The 24051-nt window shown below is 40.8% G+C and overlaps 1 protein-coding gene across 4 annotated transcripts in view; it reads right to left on the minus strand.

Moving 5' to 3' along the window:
- Positions 1-24051, minus strand: part of PLCB4 (phospholipase C beta 4) — a 179187-nt gene that overhangs the window by 146101 nt on the left and 9035 nt on the right. For all 4 annotated transcript variants that reach the window (XM_066546012.1, XM_066546013.1, XM_066546011.1 and 1 more), the window contains exon 2: positions 13682-13741. The gene's annotated coding sequence lies outside the window, so the exon portion shown is untranslated. The remainder of the gene's footprint in view (positions 1-13681; positions 13742-24051) is intronic.

Raw genomic sequence — 24051 nt, forward strand, 5'->3', positions numbered from 1 at the left:
TTTTAAGTGCTGCCAAATGAAGTTCTTAAGAAATCATACCTTGGAACTAGTGAAATACTGTGGAAAGCATCAGCCACTGAGTCACACTCCCTTTATGCAACAACTGACCAGCACAGCTCCTTCTGTTAGATAAGCCTGCACTACACATTTTCTTCCATATTAGCCAAAGACTATTTGAATTAAAACTTTCCAGCTTTTCCTCTTTGGTTACTAAATATCCTTCAGCTTCACATTATCCAAGGAGCCTTTGTGGAAAGAGCACATCCTATTCTTTGATGTGCTGTAGGAGAAAGGGGAAACTGAGGGAAGAAGAACGAGATGTTTGCATCTGTCAGCAAAGAGAGAAAGAGCAAAGGAAATGGTAGGAGCACCACAATAACCCCCAGGGCTCTTATCCACACACAAAACTCAGATGCATGTCTGACATGCTGTGGACTTGAGATAAAAACAGATCATGGGTCACAAACACATTTATACATATATATATACACACACACACACTTAACACCACGTGACATTTTTCTGGCTATGATCTACACAAAGAGTCTTTGCAGAGCAGCATTCACTCCTTCCATCAAGAAGGATGCAGCAGTTCCATTTTCAGCCCTTCCTTACCTATCATACTCACACATACATGGGCCTACTGTGAGATAGGAGCTGGACTGAGACAGCCCACACAGAGATTCCAAGCTCACCATTTTAGGTTTGATGTGTCCTGGTTTGAGTTATTTTTAAGAAGCATTAATCATTAGCAGCAAAAAAAAATTTTAAAAAAACCTATTTCCTTCCTCTGCACAACATGGTACATGCCATGGTTCGATTTTACATCATAACCACTTGTATGCTGAATATCAGCACAAAAATCAAAATTAGGGGTGTAAGATACATGGGTTTCCCTTTCACACCCTTTAGAAGGCATGGCAAATGCTGCTTCTTTGCTACTTTTCTGGGTGTGGAACATCTCTTTTTATGTCTCCAGAAACAAAACATAGTCAGACACACGTGGTGCTTGGGACTTTTGAAGGAGCTCTGTGTTTTGCTGACCTTTAATTTAGTTCTGAACACTGACTGTTGTGGTGCAACACATCTACCCCAGCGACTCCAAAAGATGTTTATCTACACACTGCTCTACCCTGTTATTCAGCAATTCTGCAGGAATGCTCTAACTCACTGTCCCCTGGGAGCGGCCTGTAACATCTCCCATCATTGCAAAGGCAAATGGATACAGCATGGAGAGCACCTCACTGCACAGGGCTGAGCAGCGCCCCGGGCAGCAGCAGGGGGCAGGAACAGCAAGAGAGAAGAACCCACTTGTGATGGAAAGCACATTATCCACGACAAGGCCAGCAACTACTCCCAGCAGCATCAGTCCAGTGGCAACCTAGAATTAGCTTTTAGTTAGTTTTAACTTCTGCAGCCAGTAGGCACAGCTGGTGAAATTTCAGCATCCCAAACTAGGAGAGCAATGCTCCCATTCACGCTAAAGGAAGATCAGGAATTTCACCTGTTCTCACAGCAGCAAGTAAGTACATCACTCACTTTTGTACCCCCTGCTAAAAGCAGAATAGGGTAAAAAAGAAGTGACCACATGATTTCCTTACTTCAACAGGGTGCAGAAATTCTAACCTGCTTAGCTTTGTGTTAGAGCTCATTAGAGAAGCCACAGGGGAGGAACTTCTTTGTGTCCTTCTGCACGTGCATGGAAAGGGACAAAATCTCCTCTGCCACCTAACAAGAGGACCTAAACCAGCTTCCTCAATTATTGCTGTTTTCTGTTACAGGGCAAATTAAGGGTTCTCTTAAACAAAAGCAGACTATAAATATTTCTTCTCTTTCAAGCCAAATGGAGAAGAGAACAGCAAGACTATTGCAACCACGCTAATTCAAGGTAAGCTCCTGAGACACATTTCTTTAGATCTTTCAAGAAATGGAATTGTAATTTGGCATGTTAGAGTCACACAAACCCCTGACCCATTACCACAGTCCTGTGCTCCACCACAGTTTTTCTTTTTATGCTTGTTTGCTGATTGACAAACAAAACCTTGCCACTTTTTGAAATTGCTGAGTACAGCTGGAGTGGGAATGGCAACACTTGCCTGGTTAAAGAATGAATTGCTTGTTGAGAAGAAAATCACTGCTGTGATTGACCAGCGTCACTTTTCTGATGCTCTGCCTTCCTACATCAGTGCAAGATATGAACATGAGACACTCAAGCACCCAAATAAAGCGTTTCAACCACAACCTGCCACAGGAGCTGCAAGACTTTGTGAAAAGACCCGATCCTATCAACAGTTGCCAACTAAGTTAATAAACTGAAGTCACCAATGGGAAAGAAAGGTCAAAAGAAAAACAAGTAAAAAAACTCCACAAAAGCACCACAGTACAAATTTATACAGCTTCTTTCTTAGAAGAAAAGAAGTCATGCAGCTAGAAAAACTGGTCCCACTGATGTTAGCAAGCTATACAGCAAATTGATGATCTTTATATTTTACATCAGGGGAAACTCAACTGATATAAAATGTTATTAGTGCCTGTGAAGTGTCCTGGCTGAAAAGCTGTCCAGGGATTAGAATAATTAAAAACTATTCAGGCTCTGCCCCTTAAATCTGATTCTACTCCAATAAAACCAATTCAACTTTTTTCTTTCAACTGTGAGAAGGATTTGGCCTTAAATTACAATACTCTGATAGCTAAATTTACAGAATTAGCAATACCCTGAAAATGTAAAACCACAGAGAGAAAAGAGAGCTCATAAAAAATAAACCTTATGGGATTGTCAATTAAGATATTTTAGCTTCCCAACTTAAAATAAATGGAAAATATGCCATATGAACCTCTGTAGATATTCAATCATTTTATTTTTATTATATTGAGACCCATAATTGTACCTGGAAGGAAGGAAAAACTGGATCACTTTGTCCCCATTGGTCTAAAAGCACAAGTACCATCAGGAGACATACCTGACTCTCTGGCAGAGTGATGAGACCTCCATTAGCAAAGCTTCACATGGAAGAAAAAAAATTAGGACAGTCAGAAAAATTTCAGAGGATTTAATTGTTCACACAGCTATGGAATAAAATCCACACCATTTTGAACATTTAATGAAACCATAGTCGAGCAAGGAGTGCAGTGCACACCTAATCCAATATAAATACTGCCATGTACTTCACCACATATGCTGAATAAAATTACTTTTGGACCCTAATTTCACCTTCTTTTGTGTGCCCCATGCTCAAAAATTAGGATTTGCTCTGGAAAATGTGTTTTGGACTGTGCCATGCAGTCTGTAGTAGGCTATGAAAAACAGAATCCTTCATGGAATCACGTGCATGAGCTTCACCCGGTAGCTTTGACAAATTTGCCTTTATCCCTTCCTCACAGCATTTGCATAGAAATAATCTCCTAGGTAAAACCAGCTTGACTGGAGTTAATAATGTCCCTTTACTGAACTGAGGTGTTTAAGCTGAAGAAGAGTAATTTGTCTGTGGAGAGAACTTGAGTATAAAAAACCAGCCAAGACCAAGAGTCTCTGCACTTAGCATCAGGCATTTATCACAACTGACAATGGAAAAATAAAGAAATGCCAAAACAGAAAAAAACTATTCCCAGGAGGACAAAACCAAGTTTAAAGTCTACCAACAGCCTGCTCCCATCCTTCTCTTTATTTACACATGTGGCCAACTGCACCAGAACACGCTCAAAACAGAAATGTTTGTGCAAGAAAGGCCTTGCTGGCAATGCTGCCTGAAGAACTGTCCTAAAGGAACATTTCTGTGAGAGACATTTTATGAAGGCAGTCTTGCTACAGCCCTGATCTCTGCAAGCAGCAAAACAACACCTCCAGTGAAGCAGAAGCAGCAGCTCTCCCAGTGCAGCCCATCAAATCAGGGTAAGCAAATTTCTAACAGCCTCCTGGTTCAGTGCCAGACTTGTCAATATTCCCCATTTACAGCTCCTCTAAAAGGAGCAATAAACCATCTGCATCTCTGGTTAAGTAAAGCTTACAGCAACACAGGAAAAGGGACAAGAGTTTCAAGGAAAGAATGCAAGGAAAAATGTTTCTACACTTAAAAACCCCGCGAGATGAATGAATCTGAGCTATTTATTTTTATATCTGAGCTTTTATATTTTCCCCAAGTATCTTACAAAGCCCACGTACCTGGCACAGCCAGACCTCAGAGTGGAGCTGACACAGTGTAGCAAACATTTTGTTTACCAGAGACATTTATAACTCAATTTGCAGACATTGCAAATGTTAGCTCTCAGACTGCTCTCCTGATGGGTTCTTTAACAACTCAGGAGATGCCCAGGAACCGTGGCAGTATTAGGATAATCACTCTCAGGAGTAAATCTTCCCATCTAGCCTTTTAGTAATGTTTCAGCCACAAAATGACAAACAGAAGAAGCCATTTCAAGCAACACGGACTCTGGCTCTAAGGAAATCTCTCTGGTGGATATGCTACACAAGAAAACCCAGTATCCAATAATTTCTAATTCTATCCTGAAGACTTGTTGTGACACTTGGAAAACCTCTGGATGGCTTAGTTACTCCAATCTTTGGTGTTGAGTACAGATGTGCAATACCCCTCAAAGGAAGCTACGGATTTTCTTTTTCTTTTTGGGAGGTGAAAAGCAAAATTAAAATTTAGTTTGCAGTAAAATTTTCATTTTGAAGAAGTCTTTAAATAACTTTTAATATTTGATACCAAGTTATTAATTTAAATTACTTCAGCAATCTAGCAAAAGAATCAGTCAATTGGACTTTATTGTCAAATTCCAAATAAAACTTAGAGACAACTCCAAATGTCAGAACATGCTACATACCATGCAACCATGGGATCATTAAAAAAAAAAAGTAATGACTTTTAAAAAGTGTGAAGAGGAACAAAATGCTTTTAAAAAGAATTCTTAATAAAAACACCTAGAAATCCTAACTGAAACCCACCCAACATTTCAAGATCTTCAAGCAACTAAGAGAGTTCAGGTACAAACTTCCAAAGCTAGAGAGAAGGAAGATTACTTTTTTCACCTTTCTGTAAAGTGTCAAAATGTAATATTAATTCTTCTTGTTCTCAGAAAATCTAAGGAGGACTACCAAGCTATTAAACCTTCTAGTGGATCATTTGTGGTATGAGTTATTAGCATAATTGGGGGCACACTTTATTCTGACCTTTGCAAAACTTTCATTTCCCAAATGTGATAGATACAAAGTACTTTTATAATACCAATAATGATTATTTCCTATGGGAAACTGCCAATTATAAGTTGGTGAAAAATGCTATATCAGATGTACATTGAGAAAATGAACACACCTACCAACAGTCAGACTAATTAAAGCCATTCTTCAAATATTAATAAAGCTTTCCCCTTCCATGAAATACAACCTGTACATTTTAGTCCAGCTCCATCCTTGTCAGATCATTCTTTCAACAATAACAAATGTTTGATTAGTGGTTAAATACAGCATTTCTGCTGTATTTCTTTCCCTGGCAGTAAACCAACACATGTGGGAAGCTGTTTTAACATTTAACCACTTGACTCGAATTCACACTGTTTACATCAAGTCACATCAAGTGCTAACAAAAATACTCAAGATAAGGAAACAAACCTCATGTTCTGGACACAGTTCTTAAAGAAAAAAAAAGGCAGAGGAAAGATAAGCAGTAAACTGTCAGAGGGTTTGGGTTTATGATATTGACTCCAGCACCTTCTGCTGCAGTACAACAGGCAGTGCCTTCAATGGCATCATCTCCTGCTCTCCTGGGTCACCTCTGCCAGCTCCTGGGAACTGCCAGGAACAGAAGGGACAGGGAAAGCACAGCCAAGCCAAAAGTGCTGAACACGCTCACTGGGCAGAGGACAGGACACCTGCCCTCCCACCAATATTCCATCACTTTCACAGCACATTCAGGGCAAACTAACACAGAGGAGTATTAATAATGAAAAAACTGACTGCACATTATATGTGACAATAGAAGAGCCTCCATGCTGATACGTCAGTGATGAGCAAAGCCTCTGATTTCCTTCAAAATGTGCACCTGGAAACAGCCTCAAGCTGCTTTATATTTTAAAAGAATAAGCTTCCCAGTTCACCAACTGTGTTTAAACACAACTTAACAAGAAAAAAAGATTCTGTAGAATCCAGGCAACAAATTGTTCAATTAAGACATGGGCCAAAAGAAAAATAATTTTAAACCACAGAAGTTTATTTTTTTGATTTTTCAGAATATCTAGCTAGCTGCTCACTACATCTGTAACACAAAAGCAGACCATAAAGGCCTGCAGAGAAAAAAGGAATCCTGCTGGTTTTCAGAAAGACAGACCCAAAAGACTTGTAGACAGACTTGTGTGGCCAAATGTTCACGACCAGGAGCTGGATACACACGTGGGACCATCTGATATAAAGAGGTGAGTGAGGTCATTCACAAACACACCCGCTGCAAACCAAGCACAAACGGTCAAAGTCTCCCAAGAGTACAAAAATGTACAAATGCCTAAGAAGGGGGTGCTGCAGATCTTGAAAAAGCAGTGCATACCTCAGCACAAGAAATACCTGCAGTATCTACAGCTGCCCCAGAGATGTCCTCCCATTTGCTAACTGCAAATGATCATGTTTCTGATCTGAGTTCTCAGCCTGGTACCGGTCGCAGAGCAAAAAGTGCAGCTATGAAATTGAAGTAGATTTGCTTGCTACTTTTCATTCCTATGTTTACCAAGTCTCATTAGTTTTGAGGGGAAGAAACAACAGCTAAAATATAAATAACTGAAAAGTGGCACGTGTGTCGTGAAGCAATAAACGGCATTCCCTGTTTGTCTGTCTCTACCCTTTGGGTACAGAAAATAACGAGACAGCAGTCTCATCACTCCACATACTGTACCTTTCAAAACTTGGCACAGCACCTCTCACACACTGTGTTTCAGCTCAAACAGCTCAATACGTGCCTCAGAGATCCGGCAGCAGTTCTTTTGGGAGTCATTTCCTACTTTTCTGGCTTAAGCAACCTGTCGAGCGTGGAAAATTTACACTTAGCAGATCCCAAATATGTACACAGAGAAAGAGGAAATCATAATAACCACGATTATAAATGAAGTTTTGAATGTCAATTCAATTTGCCACAGGTATTTCCATTGCCTCCAAGAAATGATTCTGATGTGGAACAGCACGTGCCACCTTCTCAGCCCACAGTTTCCACAGGTACTGTGATCAAATGGGATTAGTTTGGGTAAGCAGCTGCAGTGGGCAGACTCCGTAACACACACACACTCCCTGTTCTCCACTGCAACACTCCTTTTAAGAGCAAAATTACAACAGATTAGATATGAACAGTAGAACAAAAGCAAGCTCTGGGAAAGCCAGACAATACTGAGAAGTTCTTCCTTTGATTAGCATCTGTTTACAGATTTTTTTTTTTACATTCAACCAAATACTGCTCCTCCATATTATTACCATCTCATTGCAGGGGTGCCATGCTGCTGTCTCCTTATCACAAGAGTTCCACACCTTCCTGGTGTTTCTCATGGGCAGCTCCTCCAAGCACTGACTCTTTCTTCTTCACAAAGCACCCAACTGACTCCAGTTCCCTCCACACCCACCCACCCCACTGGTTTATAGCACTCTTCTGCTCACTGGTTACACCTGTGGCCTGTTAAAGTCAGGCCTGTTCCTAATCTTTGATAATTGGCCCAGCTGCAACTCCTTAGGGATGAGATTATTTTACATTCTATCCCCCTACAGAGATCACAAAAGCAGTCAGAGAATTTTCCATAATTTTACAGTTTAAAGTAGTTTAAAGTACTGGAAGAAAAGAAAAGAATAATCCTTTAAAAACACAATGCATTTTTTGGCAATAATTTAGTAATTTTCCTTTTTGGCTTTGCCAGAAAACAGTAAGGGTTAAAGATGAATGTGCTATTCATGCGACAGAAGGAGACACATCAGTTTAAAAGAGAGTATCCAACAGGCCAGTAATCTTGCTGTATCAATAGTAGGTCTTGGCAGATAGTTTCAACAGGAGAAGAGAGTCAGAAATGAATAAAACATTTTGTCCAAACTCAGCTGTGCACGACCTCTCTCTTTCTTTCCCACCACGTAGGTATTTCCTGTATCTGACAGTTTTATGATGACATTTCCCACTTTTGCTACTTTGCTGCCTTTATCTCACAGCTCTCCCCGTACTTTCCAGATCATCCTGCTAATTCTTTCACTCTCCATTTCTCACATAATTGGCATCAGGTGAAGTCAATGGCAAAAATCCCACGAATGTGTCTGCAGTGGTTTCCCTTGGGAACACGGGAATGTCACTCAGGTCTCTGCCCTCCAGCTCTGGCACCGAGTCATGCCAGCTTTGGGCAGGCTGAGAAAGACAAAAGGGAAGAGTTTCCTTCCTCCACTCCCTCCTACTGCACTCTCTCCATTGCACACTCTCCTCGGGATAACTACAGCAGACTCTTGTGCTCTGGTTTGCCCCTGGATCCAATACCATGCACTAAGGAAACACCCAGAAAACAGAAAAGAAGGGGGAGAGGAGAAGCCATAAAGAGCCCAATATGTGTTAGAGAGCTGAACCTGCACAGAACAAAATGGTTTGCAAGAACCTCACTTCCTTCAGGTTTTATTGAGGCCAAACAGTACATGGTGCCACTCTGTGCCTCTTGTTTTCTGACCTGCTCTTCCCATACTCTGCACTTCTGGTTTCAAAATCAGGTCTTCACACATTTTAAAAGAAGAAGGTTTAACTTCAGGCATTGATGAAATAGAAATTTTGAATAAAACAATGCTATGACTTAGTTCTTTATATAATCTTTTCAAAAAACAGCAAATAGTCTTTCCTTCCTGGGGAATGGCAGATAAATCTTCAGGGACAGTTTTACAAGGCGGTCACTTAAAGAAATACACGGACAAAGAAAACAACCTTTCTCAGCCTAAGACAACTCTTATCATAAACAACTAAAATTTACAGGAGCCAAGATTTGTTTTCTCCTTTTTTCTGCATTAGAATGTCTGATGATTCAGGTTTCAGACAGACCTACCACAGACCAGTTTGAGGCAGCAGTCTGGTAAACTTCGGAATCCTCTCCAGAAGTCCACCAGTCACTCATTCTTTCACCATTAACTTTTGTTCTGGCAGAAAAAATGAAAACTGACTCAGATTAAAAAAAAAAAATCCCAGAATTATGGAATACTTTTGGCTGGAAAGAGCCTTTCAATGCCATCTAGTACTGCAATGAACAGAGACATCTTCAACTAAACCAGGTTGCTCAGAGACCAACCCAGCTAAACCTTGAATGTTTCCAGGGATGGGGCACCCACAACCTAACTGGGAAACCTGTTCTGGCTTTTTCACCATCTTCATTGTAAAAAATTTTTCCCTTATGTCTCCCTTAAATAAATCCAGTTTCAATTTAAAGCCATTTGTCCTGTCACAAGACCCTACTAAAAAGTTTGCCTTCATCTTCAAGACCCTCCTAAATATTGAAAGGTGGCAGTAAGATCCCCTGGAGCCTTCTCTCCTCCAGCTCAGAAATGACCTTTTAGAATGTTATGTATCAGGTCTGCTTTTGGGCCAGCCCAGCCCCTGATTCACTCCTCACACGGCTTTTGGTGTGAACGAGCATCCGGGAACAAGAAATTAGTCTCCTTTCTCACTCCCAGCCTCTGTTTTCTTTATCACAAGTGTCAGTTTAAATGTACAGGAAACTTCAGAGACAGTCACACTGCCATAAATTATCAGTATGCTTTTGTTATCACTTGCTTTGAGCTCCCAGAGCTCTGCCTCCTCTCCAAACCAACAATCTTGCTCAGGCTGAGACCTTTGCCACTACATACGTTTTCTGCTCCTTCCATGCTCACCTCTCTCACATAAATGTCTGCACAACGCTGGATTTTGCTGTAATTAAACAGAACAGTCTCCCAAAGGAAAGCACAAAGACAACAACATGATCACAAGCAGCAGGGAATATTTGGAAAACAATACTTCATCTGGATGCAGTAAGCTTCATTTATTTTTCTTTTGCCTCTCTATTTTTGTTTTATACTGTTGACTCCAAGTTTTAATGCCCAAAGATATTTTAAGCATTCCTGACCTAGAAATGTGCTAAGAATAAGAGAACTTTATTATAAAGAAAACATTGGCCATCTGAGGGGAAACTCAGAGTATACCCCACCTTAGTGAGCTATACATGTTGCTTATGAACAGCAAATAAGTTTTTAGGCCCATAAGGACTTAATTTCCAGAAAACAGAGATAACATGGGAAAAGAATCAGATAGGCTGTAGGATTCAATGGACCTGATTAAGAGAACAGTTGGGGGATTCATGGCTAAAATAGATGCAAAATCCAACTCAAGTAGAAATAGCCCCACAAAATGTTAATTGCTGTGTTTTCAGGAACTATAAGAAGATATCCAGTGGAGACACAGCCTAAAGCCAGGAGTGAAAACCTCTTTATTTTGATAACAGCAATCTGAGCAAATGGCTTTGGTCTCTAACAAGAAGGGCAGCTTTCCTTTATTCTCTCCACTATAAAGTGTCACTTCCATTTGGGACCAGTTGCCATGCCCCTTACACTGAGCAGGCAGCAAATAGTTTGGGACTAAAACTCATCCTAAATTATGCTCAGCAGGTGTGAGAGTCCCACCCTGGCACAAGAAAAACAAGTGCAAAATGTTTCTGTGATTGCAGCAGGCAGATTACACAGAGGGAACTCCATCAAGGTTTGGCCAAGGAATGCTGCTCTCAGCTCCCCAACTCAGAGATTGAGTACAGTGACACACAAGTACCCACAGGAGCACAGGTAATTTAATCAAAAGTGCACATGCCAAATATTCAGACACTCTGTCCTTCACATGAAAGGTCTGCAATTCTGTAAATATACCACAGGGATCTTATTTCACCTCCATAAAAATCAACTGTGAAGTGTTGATGAATAAAATCAATGAGCTAACTGCAAGGAACAGTACATTGTTTTAATTATTATTCCAATCAGGAATGCCTAGTGAACATCATGCCCAGTTTCACACTACAAACTTGATCAGGGATCCAGCCCTCTCTCCTTTCCACAGTTCTGGAAAGCACCTTTAAATAAAAGGATTTTCTTTGGCTAGTTTTCTCTTCAGCTCAATCTCTTTCAGACTAGGAGAGGGGTCAAAGTTCCTGCAGCTCCTGATTATTCAATAACATGACTAATGCTCTCCTAAGGGGAACATGATTACAGGTAAATGATGTGTTATGATAAAGACACCATCTCCCATTTGCACAGGCCTGTCCTCCCACCCACCACTATGTAAACACAATAAACCTTTAAGGATGCACTGCCTGACCTCATCTCCTGAAGAAATACTGCCTGGAATCACACTGTAATGAAACACAGGATAGCACAGAATGGCCCTATTTAATCTTTAACAATATGATATTTTAACAGGCTTCTACCCAGAAAACCTCTCCCAGGCATCCTCAATGCAACCAATATTAACTGCAGCATGCTGTTCACAGACCCTAAAACTGGCTGTACAAATTGTGACTGCCTGGGGCTACTTTTGTTTTGTTATGGAGCCAAGTTCTCCTCATATTTATTTGATGCAAAAAGTCAGGAGTTCTGAAATCTGCTGTTCCTTTTTTCACAAAGTTTTTGAGGTCTTGGACTTCCAGAATGACGTGTAAAGCCCACGGCATATCCTTCTTCATGCTGTGTTGAAATGGTTAAAAAGAGGATCCAGTGGAAAATGAAAAGCAACATCCCTAATTTCCTTCACTAACCCCAAAGAGGCTTTTGCCTCTAATATTTACTCTATTTTGAAAGCATCAAATGTAACAGACACTCTAGGTAAACTCATTAATCTCCTATTTCTTTATCACTTTTGACAAACGAACCAACAGTTCTGCCATTAAGGGGAATTCATTCTAAGTCTCTTACTAGCAAGGTTTCTACTGCTGCACCTGGATAAGAAGTCAGCCCTATCTGTATTTTCAGACCATTGCTCTACAAAGATATTTACAAAAGTTTCTACTTTCCAAGAAAGCTATTTCTGGCCAATGCAGGCTTATTTTTTTCTTTTTCAATTATTTTAAACCGTACTTGTGCCCAGAGAAGAATTATTTTTATCAGTTACAAATAAACAAACCAACTGTGACAGAACACCAGGTCACAGTGCAGCAGATTCCCAACTGCTTGTGGCACAGACTACATGGATAAACCAACAATCCAAGAGTGGAAAACAAGGAAACAAGTCTGTTTTAACCACTAATGCCAAGGTAGGATAGGTAGAGCACTGCCTACAACCTTTGCACCATTACTTCTAATTCTACAATTCTAGATTAACACCACAACCACATCCTTTGGTGTCAATGACTTGTTCTGCAATGAAATTTTCCTGTTGTCATCTCATTGCAGGGGTTCCATGCTGCTGTCTCCTTGTCACAAGAGTTCCACACGTTCCTGGTGTTTCTCATGGGCAGCCCCTCAGAGCACTGACCCTTTCCTCTTCACAAAGCACCCAACTGACTCCAGTTCCCTCCTCACCCACCCACCCCACTGGTTTATAGCACTCTTCTGCTCACTGGTTACACCTGTGGCCTGTTAAGGGCAGGCCTGCTCCTAATTTTTGATAATTGGCCCAGCTGCAACTCCTTAGGGGTGAGATTACTTTCTACACTATCTTTATTTTATATTCTATCCCCCTACATTTTCCTACTAAAGATCTCTTTAGAGCAGATCCATCAGCAACTGGAATCCTCATGGAGATTTCTCACATGATTTCATTTCAGACAACATGGGAGAACTCTCATATGAATTTAGGTGTGGTTTTAGAAGAACAATTAAAAGCAAATGCACCATCTAATCATCATCACTTCAAAAACTTCATGCATGAAATCTGTGCCTTGCTCTGCACCTGTGCAGTACAACAGGCATCAAAGAACTCATCTAAGCTAAGCTTGAGGTCTCAGTCAGTATTAGCCAGAAACTAACACTTGTCACAACTTTTTGAGCCTGCTCAAGGCCTGGATTGCTAAAGCAATTGGAATTTTGTGCTGCCTTGGTGCTTCTGGAGGAAAAGTGGTTTTCAGGCAGGAGAAGCCAATAGGGTAGGAATCCTCTATGCCAGTGGGATGGGTAAAACTTTACTCAGACTAGGAAGAGAACATAAATTGGTATGCAAGTGACCCATCCCTGAGTACTAAAAGAAAGAAAATAAATCTTGTTCTCCACGTACACAAGGTGAGAAGAAGCTGCTGGAACACAGAGACTCCAGAACTTAAACTGACTTTGCAGCCGTTTAGGAACGGTTATCACTGGAGTTTATTGGGCCTGAGGGGGAACACACCAAAGAACAATTTCTACTCATCCAAACTTTCCAGAACGTTAGACTCCAAAGAGATAAGGCCTCAGAGAAATATGAATACCCTCATCTGCCTGTGTCTGATCAACCTCACACATACACACTTCCTTAATGTCAGGATATCTGGTTTCAGGAGAGCACAGCATCCTCTGAATTTGCAGTTATGATCTAAATTTCTAATAACTTCTCTCCTCTCATGAACCCCAACCGCTGCTTTTTCAGAACACATTTTTCATTCTAATGACATGGACAGTGCACCATTGCAATGGTAAATTGTATTTTAAACAGGAAGTAGATAATCTAGTACAAAACAGAATTAAAATACTAAAAGAACAGAAAATGCATACCTTCTGAAAATCAGAAATTGTTCCGTAGAAATTCACATTGTAGAAAATGTCTTCCTTTCCCTAAAAAGAAAAAAAAAAAGAAGAAAATAAAAGCCTTAATTGTGCATATTCATATTTAATTACCTAATAAAATCCCAGTAAACTACTTCAAGACCTTCTTTTTCCTCCAGAAATAATTTCTCCTTATGGATCAGAATATTTACACTGTAGCAAACAAATACTGAGTGCTCAGTGAGTTTTCATTTGAAGTTCATTTTATTTTGAAATTCCTGTTATTTAAGCAGAAGCGTCATAGCTGCAGGTGACAGGAACACATGGCACCCATTCTTCCAAGCATTTAAAACTAGAAAGCAGCACAATGGAGACTAAGGATGGAGCAGTGTGTCAGGAGCAGGGAAAACAAAGTATTTTATTTTGAGACATATAATCAGGCCTCTTTATCATCCCAGCTTTGGGTAAAAAGTAAATTATGCCATTGTTATTAGTGCTAGAATGTGTTTCCTGCATTGCTTTTGCCAACACTCTGGAAGGATGGAAGCATCCACTTCTCCTGTTTTCCCCATCTTTAGAGGGGAAGGGGCACAAACCCAATTATTTCCATCTGTAAGACCTATGTGTGAGACCTTAAATTGGACATGAGCACAACAGCCCTCCAGCAAGCAAAGCAGCAGGTCTACACAAACAGGAATGAAAATGAGTGCTCAAAAATGAAATCAAATCCAAATTCACATTAGAAATCCATGTTTTATAGGAGACAGTATTTTATTAAAAGAAAACAAGTCTTCAGCATTATTGAAAATAACATGAAATTGACTGCTGCTTTTTCAAATGAATTTCTATCAAGAGCTCCTACACATTAGATCAGAAGCTGTATTTTCCTCTCTTCTATCAAGCTAAATCTTTCTTCCTTTATAGAAAAAATAAATTGAAGCCTAAAGTTGAGAACATCTCAATATCCACTAGGTGCATACACAGGATTAAATTTGACCTGATACTCTTCAGTTTTATGAGGTTTAAGTTTTATGAGAAGGAGAAATAAAACCTCAATATTAGAAACAGATTGCAGAAAACAAGGGTCTCAGCCAAGGGAAGCCAGAGCATGTTGTGGCTCTAGCACTTGCTTTGAAAACTCATGGCACATAAAACACCCTGAGTATGAGACCAGAGGGACTGAGAACCACAGCAATCACAATTACAGCAATGAGGGCAGTTAAAGAAAATAGTTTCCTCCTCTGTTGAATCCTCCCAAAGTTGCCAAAAATGTCCATTAAAACAGAAGATGTTTCAAATCATAAATAGCAATGCTGAGAGGATGATGGCTATGTACTTTGTTCTCATTAAATATTGACAGCATTCTCTTCTAGTAAAAGACTAGACAGTGATTTCAATTCTTTTTTTAATTATTTTTTCAAAGCCTCCAACTCTTTCATTTTGCTGGTGCACTTTCAGACTGCCCTCAGCAGCTCCTAATTACATGACAAGATATCTCTGGGTCTCCAGGACTTCGCAGCTTCACACAAAACCATCCTTACACTTACTTCTGGGTCAGCTAGAGCCAGCTTCATGCTAAAATAAACTCCCTGTCCAAAACAGGCCTGTGCTGGGAAAACAAAGACATGACAAGATTATTTTCAAGCATACAAACTGCTCTGTTAGTGTGCAGTAAGAGATACACCCCAGCCCTTTTTGTTCCCCTGCAGACTGCAGGCAGATTTCAGCAGGGTTACATCAGTGTGGGATCCAGCCAGCTCCACTGGAACCAGGAGCATCCCAGCAGCCCTAATGCACATTCCAGAAACACAACCTGCTTCCCACTGGTTCTAATCAGCCACAGCCTTCTGGGCAGAACTGCCACTGGGCCCTGAAATTTCTCATGTTCCATGTAAACACACGAGTACAATCTCATAAATTTAATGAACAAAATCAGTTTCTTTTTAGCTATGCAAATACCAAAAATCTCTCTCTGTGTCTTTCCACCGGTTAAGTATTTCTTCAGAAGCTTGTTTGTGTCCAAAATCTCCAGTGGCCCTTTCAGCGAGCCTGTAAATTCTTTGAGGGAAGCACTCAGAGCCAGAGTGCAGTCTCACTCCCAGAACCACTGAGCAGCTTGTAATTCACAGCACCAGGACAACTGATGGAGGAATGGACAGTGGCTGCAGCCCAGGTCTGCCCTCCCTTACAGAGCTGGGTTAAAGGCTAAAATACAAAACCCCCACCATTTTCATTTTTCTCGTGTAAAAAATTTAAATGAATCAGCTTCAAGTACCTTGATGCCTGCCTCTTGAATTTGATGCTCCTCACTTCCTGAACACCTAACTAGATATCACAGGATTTCAGCTGCACCTGAACACCAGGGCAGGTGTAGAGGAATCAAATTCTGATGTGGCCAGTGTTCATCCTGGCCACAACACACATTTCTTCACCAGTGTTCAGTAAGGCACAAGGTGTTTCTTCACTTGTCACCTGGCCTTTCCTGTCACCTTAAATACACCCCATGGGTTTCCTCTCTCTTCACCACCTAGCCCCCTTATGAGCTCCAAGGAAAAGACTTACTTTTGCAAAAGACACAGCTGAATCATGACGACCCTTAGAAGGATGGGGAACCTTCGTCAAGACTCTGGGCTTGTCAGCAGCATTTTTTTCTTTTTAGTTTCAAGCAGAAAACAAGTTTTCATGCAGAGGGATCCATCATTCAAGGTTCTTTTTCACCTGTCACTCTGAAATGCTCAGAGAAAATGACCTGACAAATACACACTTCTGCAAGACTTTCCCATTGATGGACACTTGGTTACAGATAATCACCTCCTTGAGTTACCCAGAGTATAACTTTAGAATTCCAATAAGGACCTTTTGCCTCATTCTAATTAAAAGCAAAGTACAAGTACCCAATTTAGAAAAGACCATTAGAGACTTAATTTAAACATGACAATTTTAGTCTGTCAATATACTGAAATGATCATTATCTACCAAACCTTCTCTCATTTTGTGCCGGAAAGGAGCTTCGACCATAGCTCATTAGTTAATTTTAGACACACAACTGTTACCATTTTTCAGACATGAAATGCCTGTATATCCCTTAATCTGGATGTGTAGCTTCTAAAAAGGTCCTTTCTTTCTTTGTATTTTTTTTTTTCAGGATCTAGGAGTAAGGGGAAAAAAAACCAAACCAAAGCAGAAGAAGAGGCAAACACACAAGGCAGGAGGAAAATGTGAAGAATTTCCTGTCATTCTGGCACCTGGGGGCAGGAGAGCCCAGTGAGGGATGTGATGCCAGCAGCCTGCCTCCCAGCAGGGCAGGTGTCAGCTCCTGCCTGCCTGGGCCAGGCTGCTCCCGGGGCCTCGCTGCACATCGCTCACTCTCCTGGGAGGCTGCTGAGAAAGCCCAGCTCCTTCCTGGTGTGGAGCCTTGCCAGGGACATCAGGCTGTTGCTGCTGACATGCTCCACACACAATTCGGTGGCTTCCTGCTCGAGGCATTACATAATTTGAGCCTCTGGCATATCTTTCTGGAACATTTCGTGTGCTCGCCCACAGGATCAGCAGCATCTTCAGCTACCACAGCTCTGCACCTTCCTGCACTCATTCTGACCTGGATGGCACTGACTACAGGCACAGATGGCTGTCCATCCCCAGGAAATACAAACTTGACAGTTTGACTCCAAAAAGGACAAAAGAAGCAGGTAACCACGCAGTTAAACACAGTTAATGGTCACAGGAATACCACGGTGGAAATCACTTTCAGAAACCACAGAATTCTATCAAGGGCTGTTGCATTCAGCTTCACTAAGGCAGAAACTTATTAACCAAAGAGAGCACACAGCCTCCTACCAGTACCACACACAACCCACCCCATCAGGCCTGAATCTGCCTCCAGCCATGCAATCCTGGGTCAGGAGCGCTCCTGACTCGGGATCAATGTGCGTATTACATATGCTACTGAATTGAAAGGTACAATCACTCCTTGATGTTTGCTGAGCAAGACTCAGGGCACTGCACTCCTGAAACAGGCTGTTTTCACAGAGATGTCAAGTACTTGGAGCCCAGAGATTCCATTTCATGAAAAACTATCAACTGATAACAAAGTACACCCTCCAAAATGATGTGTAGATAATAGAATCTTTTAGACCTTCTTCTACAGAACATGAGTTATATTTATATGATAAACCCCACATAACTTAAGCCAAGCAATAAACAACAGCAGCATTTCTGCAATACAGAACAGTTATTACAAACTCTAATCAGTATGCAAATGTAATAGCACCAAGATACACAATCTGCAATTTGACTCAAGAGAATTTCAGGGTGTCCTGGATGTAATTATATACTATCCAACAGCTCCTGGAGGGAATTTTACCTATGGCTAAGGAAAAGGTTTTTTTGGTTTTGGTTTTTTGGGGTTTTTTTTGTTTTTTTTCTGGGGGAATTCTCAATTTTTAGTCATCTCTAGTAATTCTCTGGAACCAAAATCATCATGCTGCAGTTTAAAAGGTTTTCAATCTATGAAATTACTCACTGCTGATGAAAGCATTAACAATCCAAGACTTCATTTACAGCATTACAAAGAATCCAGGTCAATTATGGGTAAATGCTTTTACTCAGCTTGGGCCAATGAAATTAATAATTATCATAAAAACCTGCACTCCAACCAAGAGTAAAGTTTAAGGGTGTCTCACCATATTCAAAGAGGACAGAAAGGAGGGAACAGGCCTGGACTCCAACATGAAAGTGGACAGCTGATGCAGGCCCTGGGGAACGTGCAGCAGGTGACAGGATGGGAAGAGGATGGATACTCCTTTCAGACCAGCAAGCCAGCACTTTGTATCACTAAGATAAAATCTGATGTCTCTGGGGAAAGCTCAGCACCACCACATAAATCCTACTGCAGCCTAATAGTTCTGTTTGGGATGTACTCTGTGTTCCAGAAACTGGGAGCCTGCTCCTTGCCAGCCTGGCTCTGAAATGTAGGCCAGCAGCTCAAACCAGCCTGGTGATCCATGCTTTTTCATCCCAATCCTCCACCACAGCAAGAGAAAGGGATTAAGCAGCATTATTTTTCCCCCTGAACATTTACTGAGATAATTACATCCCATACTATAATACAAGATTATTTTGCACAGTACAAAATAACACAGAATGGGCCCATCGTTTTATGGAAACCCTTGGTCCCATCACTCTTGGAAGACTGCATGGCTGATCACGTTGGGCACGTTCCTCTGGGAAAGTTTAACAGCAAACTCTTCCAAAAGTACCAAATAGATGCACTCAGCTTCTTCATACAATCCCTTTTTTTAGCAATCACATTTTTAAAATTATTTCACAAAACATTATTAATGACTTAAGCCATCTGTGTTTCTAGAGAACGCTCCCTTCCATCCTTTCTTTCCTTCCTACTGCGTTGCACAGTAAAGACTTTTTTATTTACAACCACTTTTATGCCAGCAGATGTTTTACCACACAAAACTGCTTTGCTGCAAAGTTCAAGAAGAAAGTGGTGGGAAGAAGTTTACATAAGCAGACATCATCAACAAAAGCAGGAGAGCCTGGCAAACCACAGGCCGCAGTCATTTAATTCACACAAATCTCTCTTCCCCTTTCTCACTCTGCTTTCCAATTTGATTTAATTCCATAGGAGGATCTGACTGGCAGTCACTCCATAAAAGCATTGCAAGGTTTAAATGCCAGCAGCTTTCCTTGTCTTGACAAAATGTACAGAGCAGAAATTTAATTACAACTGGTTCAAACGCACTTTTGTTTTGCTTCTACCCACCTGGAACACGGAGGCCGTTTAAAGTAAACATGTGTTTAGTCACTGGATAATATGAAGTATAAAAGAAAAGTTACACTGCAATAAACAGAGATACATTTAAAAACAATTTTGATTTCTTATCGCTGAACCTGGATGGAACCAGCTAGCTGCAAGTGGCATGACTGTGATGGAAATAGCGTGGTATTTCAGTGCAAGAAAGTAAACATCTTCTCCAGACAGCAGCACAGGAGTTGAAATCCACCCAAGAAAACCATTTGCATTATCGGTGTGCATTATTCTGCCCTAACGTTTTGACACTGAGTTTAAACATTAAGCTGGGAGTACAATGCCTCTTTTTTAAACTAATGCAATTTCTTGGGGCAAAATCTGATATGGCCAGCCAGATTTCCTGAGTGCTAGTTTCTCCTAAGGAAAAAGAAAAAAAAAAGAAAAGAAAAGGGAAAAAAAGAGACATCAGTTTAATTTTGATTTGTCCAGTAAACAGATCAAAGCCTTGCAGTTCTGCAGAGGAGGTTTACAAAGCCTCCTAGTGCAAACATCCTGGGCCTGATGCTGCCAGCTGCACTGAAGCAAATCTCATCTGATGGCAGCCAGGGCTGGTCTGTGCTACCCTGTCCAATGCAAAAATTTACACTTTAAAGGGAAGTCAAAATCTTTGAAGTTCCACTTGATCAAAAATTATTAAAACATGCAGCTTGAATTTTTAGGCTGATCTTAAACACATGTAGCTGGAAATGTTTCACACTTCTATTCTGTTGCTTATATACCAAAAACTGTGTTCAGCTCTAGGCTCCTCCTATTCCAGTGCAATAAATTCTTTGGGTGAAGGAGCATTTTTAACAAATATGTACAACGCCTAAAAGAGAGATTCCAGAACCACCATTAGGTCACTGAGAACTGCAAGACTGCAAAGTGTAAATAATTTTTAGCATAGCTGAAACATCTTTCTAGATCTGTGCTTTGTAAGATCACAATTTCTGCCCAGCCCCTTCTATTTCTTTTCTCATCCAACTGAGCAGTTGAGCTTGTTCAGGGTTTGCTGCTTGCTGCCTTTCAGAGAACACAAAGAAAGAGGGAGGAAACAGAAATTACACAACCCATATAAATTAGTTTTAAAATGTTCAGTGGTAGGCCTGATGTCTGCAGCTACTTTGATTCTTTGCAAAAGACAATTCCTTTCTATACATATATATGGTTGTCACTCGAGTGTCCCTTTAAGCCAGCTTTGCTGATTCAGACTATGCCCATACCATTTTTATTGCCAAAGCAATAAAAAAAAAGGTGTTCCTGAGTTATGTTCTGACTTAAAAGATTTACACAGGGAATCTTCAAACTAAGAAACAAAACCAAGAAGAACATTGTCATTTCTGCTGCAAGACTGCTGTCAACGTCCATATGAAAAAAGACTGCTTGATAAATATCCTATAACAGACTGCTTCCAAAACTGAAACTCTGCTCCTTCTGGGCTACAAATCAAAACTGGATCTGTTGCATAACAAAGGCATTAAAGATAACGGCCTCCAACACTGCGTGGCACATGAGTGTGAGCAGTGTAAGCCTTGCTCCATACATTACCCTGCACCCCTGGGAGCTGGGCTGGTAGAGCATGGCCATGTCCCTGATTTGCTACATTTGGATTTCCAAGTCAAGGTCAAGAAGTAATTTACCAAGATCCCTGTTGCTAGCACACATGGGCTGCAGGCTTTGGAGAAGTCATCTTGCCACGTAAAAAAGGTCTCAACAACTGGAATATAAAGAGATGAAATAGTCTGAAAGCTGCTTTATACCCTTAGGTACTTCAGCACGTTGGACTGAACAGCATGGATGCCATTTCTTTTTAACCTGCATGTATCAGTTCTGTATATATATTCTAATTAAAAACGCTGTATTGCAGTGTATTCCCTCATCTGAGGTATCAGCAAATGGGCACCAAGCAGGTTAAATAAAAAATAACAAAGAAATGTATTGGAATAAATGCCATAAAATAAATAATGCAAGGATAGTCCCTGCCCCAGAAACCTTGCAATTTAGGCCATGAACAAAGAATCCTTAAGGGATCATACCAAACCTACCTCACATTCCTGAGCTGACATTTACATTGTGCTGTACTTCTTCAGTTCATACTTTCAGGGCTGGAACTATGCACTTGTTCTGATGTGCACTGCTGAAATCTGCTCTGGATCTCGTGGTTCACAGGACAGTGAGCCTTCTTGTCAGGCATTATCATGACATTTAAGATAGATATTGAAAAATACCTAATCAGAACACTGTGGGTGAGGGGGTGTGTTGTACTGTATTTAACCCAAGTCTTGCTTTAGAACAAAGAAATCTAATTTTTAAAGTGTGACCAGCTATGCCCATACCCAAACGAGACAGGGGGAGAGGGAAGGGGGACAGGGTGGTGGAATTACCAAAACAATCCCAAGCAACAAGCAGCTTTCTGTCTGGGCCCCTCTCCTCCTGTGTCACAAAGGGTGACCTGTCCTAACCCAGGAGTATCACCGCTCCTCCTACAGCATCAAAAATGCTCACTGCCACTCCTTGCTGGCTGAAATCGAGCTAAAAATTCATTTTGAAATTGTAGCAGCCTCAACACAGCCATCTAAAATTCCACCAGTACCTCTCCATCCTTAAAAAGGGAATGCTTTTGACATCTGATGTTACAAATGAGAAGGCTTGAGCCCACTTTGTGGATGTAGGCTTTACTTTGGAAGAATAAACGGAGCCCCATCGGATGTGCAGACCGTGGGAAACAAATACAGGTCTGAAATTAAGGTCTCAAATTAACTGTTTCACCTGCAAAAACTACAGACTGATTTAATCAATCTCCAGCTCTGGAGGGCTGGGTTTGTGCACTTGCAGCGTGCTGTACTCAGGTCAGTTCTTTCCTCATACATGGCAAATCCCCCTGCCAAGTCCTGACGCTATTTGGATTCTCGTTACCTTTCTTTTGTTAGGTCAAATTTCAAGATTAAGAAAAAGAAGAAAACAAAACCACACACTGCCAAACAATAAAAGAGAAGCTATTATCTACCAGATAGAATAGCTTTTTTCCCATTATTTTCCCTTTGAAAGGGGAAAGGAATGAAGCACTGAGTGGACAAACACCATTCTGGCCTATGAATCATCCCTGATAAAACTGCAGATGCACAAACCCAGTCACAACAGTATCACAGTAAGAGAGATCAGATAAATTTCAATAACCATCCAAAAAGCCCCTGAGATGAGGCAGGATGATTTTGAATTGAATTTTGAGATGCAAGACTCAAATGGACTCAGGTTACTTGCTTGCAACACCCACGCTCTGTCAATAGACAGAGCTGAAAAGGGAGAGCCAAATCTTGTTAAAATGATGTCTCAGTCACTAAGAGAAGTGCTAATTACCAGCTGGACTGAAGACCACTGAGATAAGCAAAATATTCCCTGCCACAGCCTTTTAGACAACATTTGTTAATTTCTAAAACCCAAGATGTGATGATAGCAGGGAGAGATGGAAGGAAGGATTAATCCACTTTCAGTCATGTTTAAATAAGCCTTCCTTTAAATGATTTAAAATTAACTGAGAAGCATTATCTTTTCATCAACTTCTACAAAAAGCAAGGCAACCAGAAAGTTATTTGTGCAATTAATGTGATATTCATATACAGAAGCACTTTTAATTGAAACTGTAAGTTGGCTTTTCAGTAACTGAAGGATTTCAGGTAATGGTTTATGAAATCAAGAAATAACACCAGAAAAGGGTTTATAATTTAAATTATCAATCACTTTTTAAGGAAGAGATGTAGCTCACCTGAAAAAATACCGTAAGTCTACAATTTTGAAATGTTTACATATATAGTTTTACAGCTCCTAAAAAGAAAAGCAAAAAACAAACACAAACCAGACACCTTACTCTGATAATTACTTCCACTAATATTTTGAAGAAATGCTTCCAGAGATCTTTCAAAGGAACCAGGTGAAGCAACACAAGTTTTGGTGAAAATGTCGAATTCTTCATGAGGGTTTTCACGAGCATTTAAACGCTGCTGAAGGCTCAGGCTGTTCTTGGAGCTGTGTCCCTGTCCTGAGGGAGTCCAGCTCCCTGGCAGGAGGCTGTAAGCAGGTGAGGGCCAGCCTGTTCTCCCAGGGCAGGACCGGGGACACGGTCTCAGCTGCACAGGGGAGGTTCAGGTGGTCAGACACTGCAGGGGGCTGCCCAGGGAGGGGTGCGGTTACCATCCCTGCAGCTGCTTAGGGAAAGCCTGGACCTGGCACTCAGTGCCAAGGTGATGCTGGATCATAGACTGGACTCAATGACTTCAGAGGCCTCTTCCAAACTAATTGATTCTGTGAAAATTAAATGATTCAAAAACTAAACCCCCAAAAAGACTAGGGAAAAAAATCTTGTAGTATTATTGTCTTCTGTAAAGAAAACAATTGCACTTAAAAGCAAGAATGAAAATACCCAGCAAACATTCTGACACTAAACTACAGTGGGATGGAGGCAATTCCTTAAAACCAAATAATGTAACTCTTAACACAGCAATGCAATTTCCTCTGCCATTTCTACCTGTGAGGATCAAAAACTGTTTTCCAGCTTTCAAAAGCCTCCAAGTATCGTCAC

This window comes from Molothrus aeneus, chromosome 3 (genome assembly GCF_037042795.1).
Source record: "Molothrus aeneus isolate 106 chromosome 3, BPBGC_Maene_1.0, whole genome shotgun sequence".
In the NCBI taxonomy this organism is placed as follows: domain Eukaryota; kingdom Metazoa; phylum Chordata; class Aves; order Passeriformes; family Icteridae; genus Molothrus; species Molothrus aeneus.